Genomic DNA, 15441 nt, shown 5'->3' on the forward strand with positions numbered 1-15441 from the left:
TGTCTGAAGCACTAAACCAGTGTTACTGCAATCCTCCAACAATTGACTGAAACCAAGTGTTACATCATTACAGCTGAATTACAACACACCCATGGCGTATTTTCCATGTGTGCTATTTTAAACATTAGTAGAGAAAAACCTGGATATAAATTCACAGATCCCTAATTTGTTCAAAATTCATGAACAATAAGGGCTGTCTGACAGGCTCTGCTGGCTCTATTTTAGTCAGAAATGTCACACACCATAATTAAATGTCTGTTTGGCTCTTATTAGAGATGGAAATGCTAGCCTTAGTTATAAATTTAAACAACCTGTCACAAGGGGAGACGCCACATTTGTATAGTTTAGGAAAGTTTAGCAATTGTAATTGCTCCAGGAAAGACAAACAAACTAATGGAAACTGTTCTATTTCTTAATTGGCTTTGCACTGGAAAAAAATAAGCTAATGTGGTTATGATACAGCTTTCATCTGTTTTAGACCAAGATCTTTGCTTCAGTAGATAAAGTCAGTGCATCAGGACTTTCAATTGTTGTCGCTTAATTTTCATGCAGAAATTAACTGATAATTTGAGTGATCACAGCTTCTAGGTTAAGAGAAGATGCCACTGACAAGTGGCAGAAAAATACAATCAGTCTTCCAGAAAAATGTTCAGTTCAATTCAGCACAGTTTGCCCTGATGTTTTCCAAGTGGAAATATTTTGCCGTCACACTGGTATGCAGAGGCTATTATACTTTAAGCAAATCCTGCAATTTTTCTGCTCAGCTTCAGAAATTTTACAGTGCCCAGATTCCAGTGGAAAATATTTGATCACTCATATGCTTGGATAGAAATTTGTCACCTGGAATAGAAATCAGGGTAAACCTGCCAGCATCCTTATGCAGACAGGCTCTGCAAATATATACTAGGCAAGGTCTCTGCCAAATAACTTGTGTCTGGCCAATACCACCTTTCAAAAAGTCTGTGAATACCAGTTGCCAATAAAGATTCATTATACCATGTATAGGTAAATATTATCTTAGCTTTTGCATCTACAATTTTAAGCTTACACAGTAGCAATTCATTTGCTCTCCACATACTACCTGTCTGCAAGTTTCTGTACAGTAGCCAATCACAATATTCACACTTCTCACTAGCACCTAAACAATATTCTTCTTTTACTTAAAATAGATCACCATCAGATGCAAGCATTTCAAAGTTGTTTTTCACTGCACACAAAGTATGTACTATGGCTATTTTAAATAGTAATATCCCATGCAAAACTTCACAGTAGATGTTATAATCATTTAAGCCTTTTCCAGCTGCACTGTTTTTCAAGGAGCTAATCATTCCAGCTGGGTTCTATAATCTATTTAAATATAAGTCAATGTATAATGTCTTCAACTTCTGAAAATGTATGTATACATTAAATTAATGGAAAAAATAATACTGTCTCTATATCTCTCATAGTGAAACTTTGGAGCCATTCCCTCAGACATGGTAGATCCTTCAGAACAGTCCCAAATCATGCACTGGGTTACAGTTGTTAAAAATTAAAAACATTTTAGAAGGTGCTTGTACTAATTTCACCATAAATGTTTGCCTATACATCTTCATTTTCTCTTGTTTAGAAAGCACATCAACTCAGATTATTTCATTTCAGAATACTATTTACTTTTTTTGTTATTATGAAGCTTCTCAAGCAGTTTTGTTGATTTAATTTTCATTTTAATTTTACCACTATTTTCACCTGTAAGAACTACATGACAACAACCTAGTGAATAGATGTTAACATTTAATTCCTAGCAGTAACATTTAGTAATCTTTTTCTTATGTTTCCTATTTACCTGACAAATTAGGTTGCTTTTACCACTTCTTCCTTTCCTTCTATTACATCCTTACACACAACATCATCACTTCAGTTTTTCTAACCTCTTCCCATCAAAAAACTCTTCCAGTGTCCATAAGCCTCACTAGCATGTCAGTTATTTCAAGCTCTTTCCTCAAACCTTTCTTTATTGTTCCTCCTATATTACTTTAGATTTTCTATGGTGTTTATTCTTTCCTTCTTTCTGGAAATAATTGTGACTACTAAGGTTTATTTTAGAGGGCCTTTTTTCACCTGAGGAGAGCTAATAAATGAAGTTTTTCCCATATTAAAGGGAAGTGTCTACATGTTTTTATGCGCATCAGCCAGGACAGCTAATGCCAAAGAGCATGGAGTTAACTCCTTTCTAGCACCTTGATCTACATTTCTTCTGGCTACTGATTTGTCATAAGCATTGTTTAGTGAATTCTCAACACGACTTCAATTTATTCCCGCTTTTGCAGAATAAGTTGGTGGCTGATGAATCCTCAGTCAGCTCCTTCTGATAATAGCAAAATCTGTTTGCAGCATTAGAGCACTCTCCCAGTTATAGCATGATAAGGAATTACATTTGGTCCCACATGTCAGAAAACTTAATTTTCATGTGCTCCCGCCCCTCCAAAAATAAAAATAGTAAGTCTCACGACCATGAACTCAGATAGGATAAGTCTATTAATTTATTGTACATTTGACATTTTTATTTAAATAAAATACATTTATATCATTTTTTCTTTAATCAAAAGGTCCATTGTGTAGGCATTTACTACAGCTGAACCCAGGAGAATCTTATATAAATAAAGTTTATTTTATGCTATTATGTAGGGCTCAGTAGATACATCAAGTTTTTAGGCCATCATGTAAGCTCAGATACACCAAGTTTTTCTGCAAGCTCTGTCCTTCTTCTGCTTTTGTACCTTTCTAGACGTTATTACCCCAAGCACAAATTCTATCATCTCTATGGAGGTCCCACTCTATTCTCCAAGTGTCTCCCCCTTCCCACCACCAACTAAATTACAGCCTTCTCAATATTATTATGTGTCTGAATGTCAGCTTGGGTTAAATACAATTTAAATTATTTGTCTCTTCTGTTTCCAACTAAATTTTGCCTTCTTCTTTCCCTAGAATTCTAGATATAATCATTACTACTGTTTATATAATATTATTAATTCCCATCTCTCCTGAGATTCCCCATATCCACATGTTCAGATCCATTTCCAACAACATACCTGAGTCTTATTCGTTCATGCATCTAGGATTCTCATGGAGGCCCTTGTCTTCTCATATTTCCAATATAGCAATTCTCTCTGCCAAAACCCTTTATAACTCACCGATGTCCACCTAGAATGCTACTGAAACAAACTGGTGTCTTAGACTGCCCCTTTGGCTACATTATTCCTCTCTGTGTACATTTCCTTTGGCTCCCTAATTTTCATAATTTTAAGGATCTTTTGAGTATATCTCTGTTCCCCGAGCTAATTCTGTTAGCTCTCACTATCAACATGCTCAGTTTTCATAGATATATTTTGTGATTTCTTCTCTAATGGTCATAATGCTTATCCACATTCATCTGCTGCCTTTTATTTCGTGTTTACACTGCACATGCCTGGAAATAGGACTGCCATTTTATTCTGGATCCTAGCAGTGTCTTGAACAACCTTTAGAATACCTGGATGCCAACTAGTTTGACATCACAGTTAATAAAGGAAATATCTAATCTTAAGAAGCACATTGCAAACAGTGATTGTAGTGATGAAGTATTTTGCTACTCACACTCCAGCCTCTCATTAATGTATTAAAATACTGATTTGCTACTATAGACTGCATGGACAGCAAGGTGCTTTAGGACTTCCTTTACACAGCAAAGGTCAAAACCAGCCAAATGTTAACTATTAGAACCCTACAGCACCAAAGCAACGGTTGAAAAGTATTTTCCTCTCTAAATATTTTAATCAGAAATAATCTCAATTTTTATATTTGGAAAGCATTCTTTTTTCAAACAGACTGGTCAGAAGAATATTTTAGAGCTGTTTATTTTAGTGTGTAGTAACACCTGTAAGGTGAATATAATTGTTTGCACTAGTGAAGAGATCTCTTCACATTGATGACTTCTCTCAATTATTTTAACAGTGAAAGCAAAACAAAAAAGGAAAGTAAGTGAACTACCAAATTTTATCTAATAACAAGACAATCTGTTCTGTTCAGCAACATATTTCAAAGTTCATATTCAACCAGAATTTTTCAATTTTTTAGCTCTCATTAAAATAAAGCAACAAAGTGTTTCATGCATTTCATGTAATGCTAAGTGTTAATTTAAGCTAAGCAGTATGAAAATGCTGGAGGAGAATTAGCTCCAGAGAGCTGGCATTCCTTAGAAATTACTGTACATGAATAGTCACACATGCACAATTATATAATTACACTTGATGGCAGCAATAGCACATAAAGAAGACTATTAATAGCATGTAAAAACTGCAGAAATCTCATCAAGACAAATATCCTCTAAAAGTATGAAAAGGTGGCACTTAATGCAGAATATATTTTAGTTTTACATTTCAGCATGACAATTACCATGAAAGAAAGGATCAAAGTCAAATGGCACAGCTGGCAGCTTGAGAATAATTTAAGAGGTGTACTGGCACTAGCTTTTTGGTTTCAGTAAGATGGACTGCATTAACCGTAATAGGGAAATGATGCTGGAGAAAAGTCATACAGCATTCTTGCCTGGCATTAGTACAACATCAGCTGAACCTGCAGTTTGATGACTTCATACAAATTTTAAGGGAGAAAACTTCTGCTAATGAATATGAACAACAGCAATGTCTCCTCTGCAGTTTTGGGACAAAACAATAATCCAGCACCACATTTAGGCTTAAATCACTGATTCAGGAACTTATGAGCCCTGATGAAATAAGATTAGCATGTGCCTATAGCAAATACAATCATAGCTCCTCAACCTTGTCCCCAAACTACAGAGAGATAATCTGTTTGCAAGGACATACATAAATGCTTTATAAATCGGAGCAGCCGGGCTGGAAGGATGTAAAACAAGCTGTACAGATAATGCTGTACAAACCCAAGGCTCTTCTCTCATTTCCGACTCTCCATGTAAAGTTTGAATTTTACAGTATTGCAGAAATGGGATCACAGAGGCAACTTCTCGTTGTCTGGTTCCTTTACAAAGGGAGTAATAAAAGCAGTTTGGGAGAATGTACATCCTTACCCTAACTCTCTTCCAGATCATTAGGGTATCCTTTGGAGCAGCTGTGCTCTGCATGGACTGGAGTGTCTGTTATGTCTGCCTTCCCCTTCTTCACCCATTTTCTTCCACTCAGCTTTTAACCTGGCTAATATTTGAATATACATACTCTGTCCAACAAAGGATAATGTTGCATTTGATAATACACGACAGTCACCGGTTTCCAAGTCCTTCCCTCAAAGAAGGCTGTACCTTGGATGATGGCAAAAGTGTGACCTGTCTTAGCTGAGTTTTATTCAAACAGATGGACATTCAGCAGACCTACATTTACTTCATTTCTAAGGTATTAAGCACAGCTTCAGTTTCTTAGCAATTAAGCCAACAATACAGTTCCCTTTCAAACACAACTTTTCAAAAGATGCTTTGCATTCTAAAGACTCTAAGCCACAAGGCAAACATTTGTCCGCACAAACACTTCTGAAAATCAGAATCTCCTCTGCCAAGTGCATTATGGGTTCTCTGAAACTACTGGCATATATGCCCAAATATGCATAGTCTAACACATGTAGATTTTACAATCATAATACATAGAGTTTAATAGTATGGATTACTGCACATTACAAAGCAAAATAAAATCATGAAGACCACGGAATTTGATCTCCACAAAGACCAAAATAAAACAGCAGAGGATGTAAAGTGCTGGTTGGGTAGGTTTTATGTGGACTGTTCAGTAAAAATGGACCAGTTTTGCCTGCATGCTGCTTTCACAGCTACTATTTTTGTTAGTTTTGCAATCTGATGCTTTCGATTTTTATTTAATCCTAATAACGTCTGAAAGCCACTGAGTTTACAAAGCCAAAAAAATAAACCTGCATCCACTAAAGATCCTGTTTTCCTATTTCTTAACTCTCTACTAACCAGGAATGGACTGGTCAGTTTTACATCGCTGGAAGAAGTAGATTTGATTAATCTATCTTGTGGATTGAGACTTTTTATTGGAACTTGGCAGAAATTAGTAGATACTTAGAAGGTGATAAATGGTCCAACATGACACTCAAAACCATCAAATTAAGACGGCACCAATTTATATAAAAATGAAGGCTATAAAACTACATTTGTTCTATCGCTGTTAATCAGAGTGACACTGTATAAATTGACATTACAGTGGGAAATAAAGTTATATGTTAATATACTGTGCTACCATTTAAATTTGTTTCTTGTTCTTTAACGTAATTCATTGATAGCTGTGCACTACATAGATACATAAACCAGAGACACTATTTCTCCCCACCCAATATATGTAACCAGCTCTCCTCCAAGCTCCTTAGAAAGCATTTTCTAAGATCTTCATAAAGTCTCTACTGAAAATTTCTTACTCTAGAATTATCTATTTCAAGGGAACTACTTTTGAGTAATGTGTAAGGACAGAAAAAAAATCACGATTTGAAAAAGCTGATCTGAATCTCAGGCCCTAATATTCTACCAATACCAAGGGCTTTGTTAAAACTTAGGCAGTGTTTGCTTTTTTTAATATCCAGTTTCCCTCTGCTAATGGAAAGCTTCTTACATTCAATGGCAAGATCCTCATATATTCAGATAAAGCACTCTATTAACTCTCTCTGCTCTTGGAAGTAGAGATCAATTCAACAATATCAAACAATTTATTTCTTGAAATACATAATTTCAAGATAAATGAATTTATGGCAAGTTGAAGGCTTTTGATTTTATTTTAAATGGAGAAGTTTGAATGAAATGGTTTTGTTTCAGGCAATACTTACCTCTGGCATTTGACTGTTATTTTATAATAGTGGGAAAAAAACACCCAAACAACCGTAAAGTGAAAACAAAAGTGTGTCAGCCCAAGTAGAATGAAATATTCCCAGTACCTGCCTCTAACTTCCCACTTGTTTTTGTCTTTTATTTTGCAAAAGAAGTGAAAATGTTTCCAGTTTTCATGAACCTTAAGTTATTTTGTATCATCTTTATTTTATTCTGCTTAGTGAACCAGAAAATAAAAGTTTCCTATAGCTCTCTCTTACTTGAGTCAACAGGGCAGAGCACACTGGGCAATGGCAGTTTTAGACTCCAGCAAAGCTGCTGAGTCTTTACTGACCAATTCAAATATTCAGCACATTGATAGAACAAAATATGCTCACTCTTGTGTAGTTACTGACAGAGGGACATAAAATGGTAGGAACAATTCTATGTGGAGCAAATAGATTTGATCAGAAATCTTGGCCTAGGATGAAAATACACAACTGATAAAACTGGTTAAAATTGTTCTTTTTGGAAATTCCCCATAAATTATTTATTTTCCTTTTTATTCTTCAGGGCTTTTTAAAAATTAATTCTTCTGTGTAAGTCCTCATATGAATCTTCTCCACTCCCTTTCACTATTTTTCCCTTTTCATATATAAGAAAAAAAAAAAAAAAGGGAAGAGAAGGAAAGAGGGAGAAAGTTAAGAACTGCATTTTTCAATGCCCTTAAAAATATAAACATAAAAGTACAGGCCTTTTTTTTTGTTTGTTTTTTTCAGCCAACTGCACAGTTCAGACTTCTATCCAGGGGCATGGCATATTCTATCCAGTTGTTCCCTAATTTTTTAAATTTATGAAGCTCTTCTTGGTTGTTTATATCTTGGTAACACATGCTTAGGTCCAATTTACAAGACTGACAGTTGAATTCCTCGGTTTTTACACATTTTATAGTCTGGGGATGCATTTTAATAAGCCTCAGATAACCCCAGGAGCTAATTATAATCCATACATAGTATGGAGGACACATTTGGAATAGACTCAGTATAGTCCAACAGTTTCATTGAAAGCAAGGACAGCCCAACAAGATACTAGAATTAGACTACTCAGCTGAAGACAATAGAGAACTTTTAAAAATATGTTTTCTAAAGAAAAAGAGTTTCTAAAGAATGAGTTTTCTAAACAAGGCAACTGTTCAGTAGGCTTCACTCAAAGTCAGGAATAAAAAAAATTACAAGGAACTTAACTAGGATGATGGCAGCTCTATTCAATGTTTACATAGCGCACAGAAGCTGCGTAGACCCTTTTAGGTATACACAAAGGCAGGTATCTGCCTTAAGATGTTATCATCTAACTAGATTGTTCGCAGATAAAGGAAAGTGGAGATAGATATGGAGACATGTAGATATAAAACAGTGCAGTTAATAGGCAGATTTTACTTCTTAACATCCTGCTTAACCACCACTTTTAATTGTTTCCTAATACGTGACCTTTCTTTGTAGCTAACTTACATGATGCCAACAAGAAAAGAAATAAATATAACTTGAGATTTATAGTTGCATGCAGATGTGCAATGAATTCAGGTAATAGTAAGGACAAAATATATCATCCTTTTCTCCACAAAATCTAAAATGTTCAAACTAAACCCAGGCATTTTCAACTGCATATTAGCTTCCAATCAGCAAAATAAACAACCTATTCCAGACATTTCATGGGCTCCACATGAAGATAAACCAAACAAATTCTGTCAGGACAGATGTGATCACTCTCAGACTCAATAGGGGGTTGCTGCATTATTTTGCCTTAGTTTCAAGTGATAACTAAAGCTTTACATGCACTTTTTTCCCGTAACACCTATTCCCAACTCTTAAACATACAAAGTGTTTTGTGTGTTCTGCATTTGGGAATCAGTTGTTAAACACAGTATTTGCTAATCTTCTTTCATCAGGCAATTTTTATTTGGCATTGGCAAGAGAAAGAAATTCTGAAACATTCTCTTTGCCTTGCATAATACCAAAATATAAAATAAATATAGTATTGTTGCTTTCTCTATATTCCCTCACTCTAAACATCATAGAAAACGGAACTTGTACAAAGGAATGATATAACAAGGCAGTAATAAAAAGGCAGAAAACAAATCACAGCAAAGATAATGGCTTGATTTTATCTTATTGATCTATTGCCCACTTTAGACAAGAGGCACTGGTTAGAATTTAGCATGCAATTGCCCAAATGTCATGAACTAGTTTTCAGACTCTGTGGTTATTTCAGGTGCTGGTATTAGAAAAACAAAGGCCCAACTTTTACTACGCTTTTCTTTCCTTGTTGCTCATAAGAAGCTTCTGAATAAAGAATGATGATTGAAAAAAAAAAAATCTTTTGCTCAATTCCAATAAAATACATTACAGAATATTTTCAGTTAATTTCTTCTTAAATACAAGTATTGATTTGGCTTTGCAATGGCTGATGTTACAGGCTGATTTTGTGGGTCTTACACAGACATTCTGCTCCAGAAGTGCAAAGTTTTCACAGCTGCCATGTTCTGCTCACTGTTACAGAAGTGGGAAGGGATATTTATGGGAACAAGAATCTTGTACTTCCATTTCCCTTGTCAGATGTATAAACTGGGTAACCCTGGACTGTATGTCTCTTTTTGCATTTAGGTTTTCTCTACTTAAAATCTTGTGAGACAAAAATATCTAAAATTCTTTAAATACTAGGCTGGTTCTTTGTGGTCACCATGTATCTGCCAAACCCAGATTTATTCCACATCAGAAATAGCTAGCTTAATTAAAGCTGTCATCTCCTAAAAGCTAATTCAATCCCTCTGCTTGTCATACTGAGGATAAAATTCAAACTAAGACATCTGCCTTCATGGCTTTAAAGGTACAGCTCTCCTCCCTTTAATATTAGGATAATTCCTGCCTGCTAGTTGCAATAGTTCTGGTGGCAGACCATCAGATTTTTGGAAAGTCTACTAACTTTGCATATCAGGTTGTTCTAATAAACATACATGCAAGTAAGTTTGATAAGCTAAAGACAGCTAGGGCACGGAGCACACACACATGCAGCAGCTAGGCACAGCAGGGCTGGAAGGCTCCCCTTTGGGGATGCATGGCTGGGGGACACAGTCTGAGAGATGCAGAAGGTGTCTTCTGCTTATCTCCTCACTGTATGGGTGGATAGGAAATCTCATGCAAGTAAGCCAGTGTCTTTCATTCAGGATGCAGCAATAACCTATCTTACCTTTGCCTTTGACTCTTAGAGAATGCAATATGTTAATGTGCTTTACACTGTACCTTTAAATCCACTTTGAATGTATAATGCGTAACAGTGTAAACTGATCATAAGCATTGTCTCTGCCAAGCATCGGAAACATGAGTCTGCTGCCTTTGCATCTCTCCTACACAATACAAAATGGCGCAGGTCTGTCTCTGCACCTGCCTCTCACTCCAGCGTATGCCAGTGCTGCTTATGTTGTGATGCAGAGGTGCCTTTGTGCTTACACAAATGGCTAATACTGCAAACAAGGCACTCTGAGCACTCCTTCACTGGAATTACTTTTTTAAGCTCTTTAAAGCAAGGAAAAAAACCACCAAAATTACTCTACAGATTAGTTCTCCTACCAGTACTACCTTTACAGAAGAAATCCAGGTATGAAAAATATATGCATTTGTCCATTAATCAACAAAAAGTCAGTTAATACTCCAGTACTGGAACTGCAATTACACAGACAGAAACATCTACCCATGTGGAATATCTCAGTTGTCACCAGGGATTAATATCAGTGAAGCAATTCACTGGTATGGAGATTTCTATTATTATCCATGTGTTATTATGATGTAGAAAAGAATGCAGTTTGATGGGGTTTGTAGCATTACTTGCTACTAGAAAAAATATGCTTTAAGCATAACCAGTCTGCAATGCAAATTAGAAACAACATATGTGAAATGGCAGCTTTATTTTTTACAAAGACACACTTAAATGTATAACTGGTCATTAATAATTTCATGTGGCATGGCTGTTATATTTAAAATGCAAACGTTACATACAGATACAAGCCAATCACTAACTTCTTTGGGCTAAGAAAGATAGAAAATAAACTTTACAACTATCAATGTGAGTGCTGACAGAGCAAAACACAAAATTTCAGACAATAGGTGTGGATATGTATTTTCTTCTTCAGAGTACTACCTTTGCTTCATCTTTGACTGCATGCTTCTGATTTCTTTTAAGTATGACTACCTCCTTGTCTTGTCAAGCAATTAAAGTGACAAAAGTAACAGCAGATGCCTCTTTCGTAGTTGAAACTACAGCAAGCAGACCATAGCTTGCATTTTATTACAACCACTCTATACAGCCTAATAATTGCAAGGTAATTGAAAAGATCCTGATAATAAACCGCCAGTTTACTTTTTTCAGACAAAATAAACATATAACCCAATTCAGGCTTCATTTTAATGACACATTAGATGGTTTCCAACTTGTCTTGATTTTTGTTTTATTTTATGATTGTAAATAAACCCTGGAAAATTCCTTCCCCGATTTTACCACCTGAAACTGCAGCTGTTGGCTGACACTATCAAAGCCTCACAATTCCGAACTCACGTGCAAATCTCATCAAGTGCAGACACTTCTAATTGATTCCAGAAGTTTTTCTTTTGCTAAGATCAGCGGGCAGAAGAAGAATAATGAGCAGCTTTTAAGCAGAGGGGGGAGGGTGTTGAGCTTGGGGAGTGGAGATTTTAAAAGCTCCAGCTTGGCTGCTCTGCCAGAAATGCAGAGCAATTTTATGGTCAATTGGCCAGAGCATCTGGAACTATACATCATAGTCTTTAGTTGATGGTGGTGAAGCCGACTCTCAAACTGTCTAAGCCTAAAATCAGTAACGACTCTGCTGTCACACCTAAGTGGAAACTAACTTAATCTACTGCCAGATTTTACTGTGACTTTTTCTAAGGGACATTATTCCCCTTAGGGCAGTTGTCAAGAATATTAAAAGTCCAGTCTCAGGGATACACTGCATGGTACAGCAGACTTTTCTGAATGAAGCTAACATAGAAAATACAGATTACAAGTTGTGTTTGTTTAATTCCATGTGTGCTGACAAGACGTTTTATCATAAGGCAGTAGAGTTTCCTTCCATCTCCAGCTTCATTTCTAAAATACATTTAAAATACACCAGCAGATCTAGTTAAGGCACAGAGACTGCATAAATGCTGAGGTCATAAATCACAGTGCAGGGCATGGAGCTTTCACCTTAATGGAAACCAAATATGGGATATGCTGCTCCTTGAAAAGTGGCACAGATGATCATAACAAGGGACCAAAGAAAAATGTTCCAGAGCAGAAAATTATCATCTTTGTGGAAATAAGTTCTTATGAGTAAATGTTTAAGTCAGAACTCATAAATCAGTATTCTAATGCTGGTAAATTACACTAAGAAACGAGGTAACAGCAAGTCGTTGTATGATGAAAGCAGAAATAAGTAGTGTGGTAATATATCACATTAAGAGGGACTGCTGTGGGACACAGAATACAGTGCAAATCAGTTCCTTAACAAAGGGATATTATATATTTTATCCAAACAAATTAGTTGACACACTCATAATAAATACTAGAATTGCATCAAAGATCAGAGAAGCAGTCCATTTGGTACAGAGTACTGTCACTAAAAGTGTTTGGAACAGTTGCATCTACCAAGTTTAGATGCTCTGGAGGAGTAAATAATTTGACCACAACCAAGTTCATTTCTGCATCCATTAGCTATGGGCTGAATTATACTCTGCAGCACAAGATTCTATATCTCTTCCAAAGCTGGTTACATTTCTAATGCATTGCATGCCCACATAAAACAGAAAATAAGTTATTAATTTAAAATATTGCACATGTATACAACCTCTCTTTTCCCCTCTTTTCCCCAATGAATTTTTTCCTAGATTTTTTTCCTTCATACCTGTAAATTAATACATGACTGCCAGTGCACACCATGAATGCACCCTATGAAGTTGCAGTGCAAGAGGAGTGTGGGTGAGATCTACTAGCAGATACAACACCTTAGCAGAAACAGAGGTAAAAGATAAACAAGCCCATCAAGACAGACATCTGCATTACCTCCTCCAGCATCCTCAGTTCTAGCCACTTAGCTTGAAAGTCTTTCTCAGTACTGAGTTGCAGCCACTATGAGAGAAGTTGGTGAAAATATTTAAGACCAGTTCCAACAACATGTCAATGTCTCTCATTTCTACTTGCTCCTCATTAGTACTGCTGTCAAATAGCAGCTAGTGCTTGACCAAAATCTGCTCATGGAATACGTTGGCCGATGCCAAACCATAGCATTTGGATGGAAACACTTTGAAGACGTCCACCATCATCACAGATTTATTTTTGCATATCGTGCCTGCTGAACTGTCACATAACTGAACACACAAGCAATGTTTTCTGCTTCCTCCAGGTGGTTAGGAGACTCCAGGCAGTTGGGAGACTCCAGGCCCAGTCTGACAGAAAATGATTTGGCTTTAGTAATAAACATGATCATCACATTACACAGGCATGAAGTAATCAGCCTAAGGAAAACTAACTAGGATGAGGTAGCAGAGATCTTCAAGCAAAAGCACATTAGTTTCTCAGTTTCCTGTCTATCTATAACCACTCAAATATATCTCTGCCCCCTATCATCAAGGTTTTCAGAGACCTCCACTCAAGAAACAATTTTTTAAGATCAAAAAAAATCCTCAAACCACTTTTTTTCTTAAAAAAAACCCAACCAAACCCAACCAAACAAAAAAAAACCTCTGTTACTTTCACCTAACCATCCATATGAAATACCACACAAGAATCAGAAAATGCATGCTGAGAAGCGTGCATTGCTCCACCTCCCATGAGAATTAAAGAGGTCACTTTTCTAATCCTGATAATTTCAAATTATTTTCTTGTTTGAAGAAAGAAAGGACACCAGGAGAGATCCCCAGAAGTAAATCTTGGAACAACTTCAAATATAATAGCAGGGAGAAAAATATCTTTATATAATCAGAAAAAAATCACACAAATTTCCTATATAACCAAGGCAGGTAAACACAAATTCACAGTATCAACAGATCCAACACTGTACTTACTAGACCTGACACAGTGAACAACCATATTGCATCTTCAGCAAAAACACATTCTCACACACTCTAGGTTCATTTTTCTTCCACCTTGCCTGAGCCTCAGTATTAGCAATGTTTCTTGCTCCACAGCAAGTTGCATCACTTCACTAAAGAAAAAATTCTCAGCTGCCTAAGCCAGACCTGCTGGCTAACACAATTACCTGGGCAATGAGGGTAAGAGAGAAGCAAGTTACTCCTGTTTCTTGTTAAAAATGGGCTACCTAGCCAGTTCCAAATAAGGGACTAAAAAAAACAGAGAAGTATAATATAAAGGACCGACAGGTCGTACAGGGACCTGAGGAACTTGGTCTAGTGGAAGGTGTCCCTGCCCATGGCCAGGGAGTTGGAACTAGATGATCTTAAGGTCATTTCTAACTCTAACCATGTTATGATTCTGTGATGAAAGGAAAAACATTAGACAGAAAAAAGGATAGAAAAGTACAACAGGGAAGAACTCAAGATGGCAATAAGTTAAAATTTTAATGTCAGATACATGTAAAGAACAGAACAAGAACCTTTTCATGTTACTTTATTCTTGAAAGAATAGGAAGCTGTATAGTTCCCTACAAACAATAGAAACAACAATCTCATAATTTTACTAATTTCTTAGTAAGAGATATTTTCACATATGCACATACACACATCACCAAGGCCGGTACATTAATTCTTTTTTTTTAAATTCAGCATGTATATTTTGACATATTATTCTCCCCCAAACCAGTTAGAATAGCCAAATAATTCAAGTCGGAGAGCTATCTCTCAAGGGCTACAGAATTAATTGCCAAATTTTAGAATTCTTTGCTTCAAGCCTAATGACTGCAGTAGGCTACTCAGTAAATAATAAAGTTTTCCAAGTGATAGTTAAGCAAGCAAAATGCTTAAAATGTCTGCTGAGTTCTGGCATACTCTTATCAAAGGAATTCAAGAACTGTTTGATTTATATATGAGAACTTTGACAATGTAATAATATGGGGGGGAAAACAGCAATCAAATGCTTAATTAACGGTATTTATCTAGCTTTAAATATTGTCTGGTAGTTATTGTTTCTTATCCAAAGTAAAATGACAAAAAAACCAAAACAAAACAAAACAAATAAACCCCCAACCCCTCCCCCGCAAAAAACACAGTAGCATAAGCTATTTTTCCATTCTCGAGTCCATGCCCGAACTCTTAGAAAAGCAGGAGAATCAGCCCTACTACTAGAAACCTCAAATTAGGAAAGTTGCTGTAAATTTTGTAGATGTTTCAAGTCAAAGAAACCATTTTGAACTTGATTTGAATCTCAGTCCCTACTGGTTTATTTCATTCTTTTCTGGTTTTAAGCCAAAACGTAACTTTCTGACAACAGTTCTACTAGTCTAGCAACTCATTCACAACCCTGCTGATAACTGTCTTTGCTAGTAACCAGAACTGAGTATTCAAACCAGAACCATATTAATGACTCAGTGTTATTTAATTCAGATAATACTAACAACAGAGTTATTATGAAATACCAAC

The 15441-nt window shown here is 36.1% G+C and overlaps 1 protein-coding gene across 1 annotated transcript in view; it reads right to left on the bottom strand.

Annotated features, from left to right (window-relative positions):
* Positions 1 to 15441, bottom strand: part of AGMO (alkylglycerol monooxygenase) — a 181090-nt gene that overhangs the window by 47753 nt on the left and 117896 nt on the right.

The sequence above is a fragment of the Lathamus discolor genome, chromosome 2 (genome assembly GCF_037157495.1).
Source record: "Lathamus discolor isolate bLatDis1 chromosome 2, bLatDis1.hap1, whole genome shotgun sequence".
NCBI lineage: Eukaryota > Metazoa > Chordata > Aves > Psittaciformes > Psittacidae > Lathamus > Lathamus discolor.